The following is a 6951-nucleotide window of genomic DNA, read 5'->3' as shown; positions in this document are numbered from 1 at the left end:
CTAGTTAAAATGTTAAAAGTTAAAAAAAAAGTTAAAAAATTAATAACTTTTAACTTAACTTAGTTAATTTTAAATGCATTAATTTTTAACTTAATTTAGTTACTTTTAAACTTTAATTTATTAACTTTTTTTAATAAAAATAACTTTTAAATAAAAAATTTTTCTATCTCTTTTAATGCTAATATTGTTTTTCTATAAAGTCAAACATTAGAGAATTAATTTAAAAAAAGTTCAATGATTTTATGATGAGAGATCTATAATAAGAATCACCATACGGTGGTCAGTTCTTATTGACTCGCTAAGTTTTGTCAATTCTCACTTATATTTAAATCACACTAATTTTAGGTATCATAAACGTTATATTTTAGCAACATAAATATGAAATAAACCTTAAATGAAGAATTGTTATAGATCAGTATGCATATCCCTATTTTCTAAATTTTTACGTACATTTTTTGTAATAAATATCTAGTCTTTGTAGTCGTAAACATGCATGAGCAGTTGTTTCAAAAAGTTAAAGAAAATTAGATAAAGGTTAAAGAAAGAGAAATAATGCAAACATATACTCTTCTCTCTCGCAAGATTTTGACAAAAACGCTTTATGATGTGTAACTCTTATTATATATGTATAAGTAACTTACATGTGAATATAAAATTAAATTTATCTAATAATCTATATTTGTAAGTGTTATTTAAAGTAACCTCATTTTAAGAAAAATTAGGGCATTCTGATCTCAAAAATAATTTTTTTTTAAATTTAAGTTAATTCAATCTTAATTTAACTTTTATTAAGTTAATTCCTTATTTCTTCCATTTTTAACCTAATTTTATTAATTTTATAAGCCACTAATTTTAACTTAATTTAAAAAAATCATTAACTTACATATCTCTTTGTATTCCTCCTCGCTAGTTTGGCTCCACCAATATTTCTATTTGATAATATCACAGATTTTATTTAACTGTCGTTTATATTATGCATAATATACATTTATTTCGTGCTATACTTATTTCTATTTCATATATATAATATAAGATATATGTTATAAAATAAACTACTGTACTGTAAAAGCAAATAAAAAAATTAATAAGATATTGAGATAATGATATTGAGATAAATTACTATATTATTCAATTCAGTAAACATACAAAATGTCTGTCAATTCTACCAATTTGTTGAGCTAATCTTTATAAATATAAAAAAATGTAAATATAAGACATATCGCATGCATTTACGTGAAATATTACGCAAATAATCTTACGAGATTTAAGTATGACATGATAATGTTATGTTGTTATACTTTTATATCTATTAAATCAGATATTATGTACATAGTTTATTCTCAACATAATTCCCATACAATACGAATTATTTCAGCAAATAATCAATTCACAACTTCCCAGCAATAAACATTGTTGACATTTACTTGAAATAATTTGTACTAATTTAAATTCTAATCTACACTATTTTTTCAATGTTTATAAAAACAATTTATCTTAAGTTTAAAAAGATCTATTTTTTACATATATATTATATACATATACATATAAAATTTATTATAAGATAAACAACAATCTTTTTACCTTCACTTATATTTCAACTTCTAAACATAAAAACATTAAAAATGTATTAAATAAATAATCATTAGCCAATTTTTACAAATGCCAAATATTTTTAGCAATATAAACATTTAATTTACCTCTCCATCTTTAGTGAGCATAAAAATTCTGTAACGACATGCCCAAATGTTACAAACGAGAAACTTTATTTTTTTACTGAACATCAAATCTATTTCTCGTTGCTCATCACGATTGCTTCTTGAATGAGCCATATTGATAACTGTCACTCGAATTTAGAACAAGGCTTAAACAAAAATAATTGCAATGATATTAAGTATACTACAGAAAAATGTGCACTGACATAGAAAATAATAAATTAATTAAAAAAATTAATAAAATTTATAGCCGTTGCTTCATGTAAAAACAACAGGTAAAGATTATCTGAATGTCGATTTATTTAAAATGTTTATTTAAAGTATAAATCATATTAAGTAATTATGACTGAAAGATTTTCGTTTTATATTTTACAAATCATTTTTCTCATAGATAAAGTACAATTAAAGATCTATTATTTTACAGATGTCGTGTAAACTATCGAAAATCATGTAAAATTATTTGTATGACTGTTAAAATTTACACGATTAACTTACGATATTATAATAATAATTTTATAGTTTATTATTTTTATGTTTCGTAAATATATATGTAATTTTTAATTGTAAAATTGCATTAATATTTTAATCTTTATCACACGAATCTAATATTTCTATGTAAATAATATAGGGCATTTTTATTTGTACTAGAAAGACGTTTTTTATTTTATGTCTGCTGCATGCTTGCACTTATCAGTTCTGAACTATACTGAACTAATGTAAGTTACACAGTTTGAATAACTACAAAAATATGGTATATGTGCATGTACATATATATAAGATATAAAGAATTCACTGTGAATTATTTAGGCATTGAGAAGACCTAGCTTTGATCGTCATAGGCTTGAACATGCTTATATTTAGTATTTAATTTTATGTCGGTCTTAATAAAATTATTGAACTAATGTAATCCAGAACTAACGAGTACAAGCATGCAGCAAGCGAAAAATGAAAAAAACGTGTTCTAGTTCAAATGCGCTGATGCTGTTGATTTCGAATTTCCCGAATGCAGTCTTAGCTGAATTTCTTGCACAGTATTATATTCTTTTTTTCTTCTCAATGAAAAAGAGAGGAAAAATGAAATATACAAGAAGTTCAGCTGGAAGAATAGAAGTAATGTAAGCGCTTTTTAAACACTTTGTTAATTTTGTTAGGCGTTATGTGCTACTTGGGCGAAATATTAATGTATATGTATTTATGTTATAAGGATTAATAAACTAATATGCGAGTGTTTAAGAACGATTTTTGTCAAATATAACGTATTAAATGCGAGTAATCCAATTCGGAATGATTAATTTGTTTATGCATTATTATTGAAAAATTACTTAGTCGCGATCTATTTCTATAATAATGTAGAGAGAAAAGAAAAACTATGAACTTACTGATGATTGAGAAACTTCTCTACTCACTGAATATTTTCACGAACAGCGTTACCACGTGTATCATAGAATCTTTTTCGGCCAAACTAAAGGATTTCGTATGGTTCTATATAAAGAAAGAAGGACAAGAAACCAACCCCCACCAGACAAATTCCCACCATCGCCTCCTTAGCATTACCATATTTTTTTGTTCAATACTCTTTTTACTACCCAGTCGGATATCATTAGTATCTTTCAATATATGTATATATTTATAAAAAAATATATATATATATATACATATTTATAAAAAAAAATATATATATATTTTCATTGATTAATGATGTATATATTTACACACACACATACACGCGCGCGCGTACACACACACACACACACACACACACACACACACACACACACACAATGATGCAAAATTCTATTCTTTTCAACTGAACTTCTTGTATAATTTTTTTCCCTTTTTTTCACGTTATAAAAATAAAAAAAAGATATAGTACTGTTCAAGAAATTCAGCTAAGGGAAACGCGAAATCAACAGCATTGTATCAATCTATCTGTGTCAATCTATCTTTATTGTTCATTAGACGTAGAACAAAATTATCATAGCTGTTTTTCCCTTGCTTTCCCTTACTTGGGTAAAAACAAGGTACACGAGTGCACTCGAATAATAGTCATTGAATTATGCAAGATCACGATTCATGTGATGTGATCATGTGAGATTCCACGCCAGAGAGAGGAGACCTCATGTTTCACCATGGTAGAAGTAAACCAAAGTAGACATTTCTACTATGAGGTTCCATGATTTGGGGTACGTTTAAGGAAATGCTATTAGTACTATTTGTGTTCCTCTGATCGCACTGGGTCTTAGCTTGGCTAGAAAAATTCGATGCGTTAACACTCTCTTAAGTGTTGCAACCAGAGTAGAAAATAAAATAAGAGACGTATTAATAAGTTATTATTATTAGAGAGAGAGACACAGTGGATATATTTCTTATCTTGTCCAACTGTTTTTTTTTTTTTTTATAGAATATATGTTATTGATATAAAAAATATGTATAGCAGCAAAAAACTGTAAATGAAGTAATATAATTTATAAATGAAGTAATAATAGTTTATCATAATGGAAACGGATTTGAATAGATCTATAATAGCGAAAGAACAGTGTGTAAGATGTAAAATATTTAAATATAAATATAACTATAATGCAATGTTTAACATTGGGATATGTTTGGATAACATATTTAGAAGATATAGTTTATTTCACAATTTCACGACATAGATACAACATCGTGTAATATGTAGCAGTTTCTTCTAAATTTAAACGTTTTGTCGCAACAGTCAATTTGCGGGATGTTCCAAGTTAGCTTTATATGTACTGCACTGTCGAGCAGTAACGTCGAGAATTCAATGTCAGAAGAAAAATAAATACGTAACTCTAACTGTACATATATATGCTGCGAAGAGGATGTAAATTCATTGATCAACAATGAGTCAAAAATATATTTATGAAAATCTTAAAAATAATATCTCATTTTTTTTATATTCTTATTGCGCTAGTGACGGGCAGCTAACAGTTCGACATTATGCAAGTACTATTTGTACATTTTTGTGTAACAAACTAAAAGTGTAGTGTTTGATATACAGCGCTCGGTAATTATATATACATATATTTCAATCAATGCTCGCGTACAAACGAATATTCAGAATATTAAATTCAGGATATTAAACATGATTTATTTGTACCGATAAAAGCTCGATATACATACTTAAATGTTAATTTAACCAGGCATTTTGTCCCAATTATTTATATATTAAAAGATAAAAAAAACTTTTATATATAAAAATTAATATTTTTCATTACAATTTATAATGTCTCGAAATAAAAACTTGTCGAAACATATGAAAAATATAATCAGCATTTTGATACAAATTATAATTACAAATTACGATTTTATGTACAGATAATTAACGAGAGTCTTTGTATCTCCCGTATCGTTGCATTTTGTTTCAATTTAGCCTTTTGGTAAGATATTAAATAAACGAGATTTTTATATGATCGTTAAACAAGTGCCATTAACGGTATTATTCTGTTGCTTTTCAACAAGAGCTATTTTCGTATACTAGTAGACATCATATACTTCGGAACGACTTAAAACAAGCGATTTGTAGAATAATTTTTATGTATACATATATATTTTACTCTAATTTGAGTAAACCGTAACGTATGCGCACATTATTGTACTTTCGAAATTTTACCATTCTCATTTTCATGCATTAATCGCTACTTACTAAGCCAATCTTAAACGTAGCATAGCGAATGCTAATTAGCATTCGAATGAAAATTGTTAAACGCTCCACAATTCTTAAGTGCGTGTTAACTACGTTGAAAAAAATTATAGCATATTCTATCGCACAAAAGTTTCTCTGCCTTACACGTATTCCTTACGCGTTTAAATCACGAGTCGGCAATTTTATTCTGACACTTAAATGAACTCACACGAACACGAGTAAGAGTTTGCACAAGACATAATTTTACCAGAATTATCTGGTTCTAAAATCTTCGTAGGAACACGACGAACGCTATATTATACGCCGAAAACAATTATGAGATTAATACTTGAACGACTTCCTCGAAAGTTAGATATACAAGTATAGAGAGAGAAAGAGATAGAGAAAGACAGATAGATAGATAGAGTAAGAGAAAAATAATTAAATCTAAATACTTTTTGTGGTCACAAGCCTTAAATTTTAGCAAAATTTTTTTTAATGTTATGTGCAACTAACGCGCCGACTCAGGTCAATTTTTTTTCCTATGAGTCGTTCGTTCACCGTTGCAAAATTATGTTTTGAGGTAGACAGGTATATTCTCCAATAGCCTTTTATAGCTTCGAGTAACGCTAAACCGAAAGATAAATACTTTCACCGACGCAAAATACCGCATTACTTTTTAATCCTATGCCTTAGTAGACCACAAATATGATTCAGAATGTTTAATCTGTGAAACTCTTGTAATTTCTCTCAATCTGATTTACTTCTCGATCCGTGCTACAACTGAGAAATTATAATCAAGCGTCCCGCTAAATTTGGTTTATATTAAAGAATTAAATAAACAAATATCAAAATAAGATTTGAGGTTTTGTTAGTCTTTAGCTTACAAAGTATCCGTAATGTCCAAAGCATCAAAAATGCACAAATAATATCATTATTTGCTAATGACGCTAATAAACGTTTCGTGAATTGTTTTGTTGCTGAATTCATGATAATTAAATATATGTGCCAAAATTGTGTTTTAGATTAGAGTATAGCATATCAAATATAAGTTTTGCACGTCTCCAATTTAGTCGTGTGTTTCTACAATATTTCATAAAAATGATTTTCTGCCTCATTATTTTTTAGCGCTTGAACTTGGTACATCTCACTACACTAGATTTCGCATATACCGATTCTAATTTCTTCAATACTATACATTAATGTACGTAATGCGAATTTAACATTACTATAAGATATCGTAACAATATCATATTTCGTGTTTCATTGCCAACAAAGAATATCGCTTTTATCAGCAAATTGCACTGATAGGTATTACACATTATGAAGGTATTACTTATAACCTTATGCTTCAGGTACTACTTTTGTACCCATTTCTTACCTGAGCTCATTCAAGATATGAACAAGACATCCGAAAGAAAATAAAAGAATGCCCCCCCCCCTCTCCCTCATCTATATTCTTAATGATATCTGCTAGTTGCCCGAATTATATACATTATTAAAATTCGCGATAGATAAATAAATAATGATTACTAATATACACAATTAAATTTTCCAGATACAGTAATTCAATACACATTTGTAAGATTCGTTTCT

This window comes from Trachymyrmex septentrionalis, unplaced genomic scaffold, assembly GCF_001594115.1.
Source record: "Trachymyrmex septentrionalis isolate Tsep2-gDNA-1 unplaced genomic scaffold, Tsep1.0 scaffold8, whole genome shotgun sequence".
Lineage (NCBI taxonomy): Eukaryota > Metazoa > Arthropoda > Insecta > Hymenoptera > Formicidae > Trachymyrmex > Trachymyrmex septentrionalis.
This window is presented reverse-complemented; position numbering follows the sequence as displayed.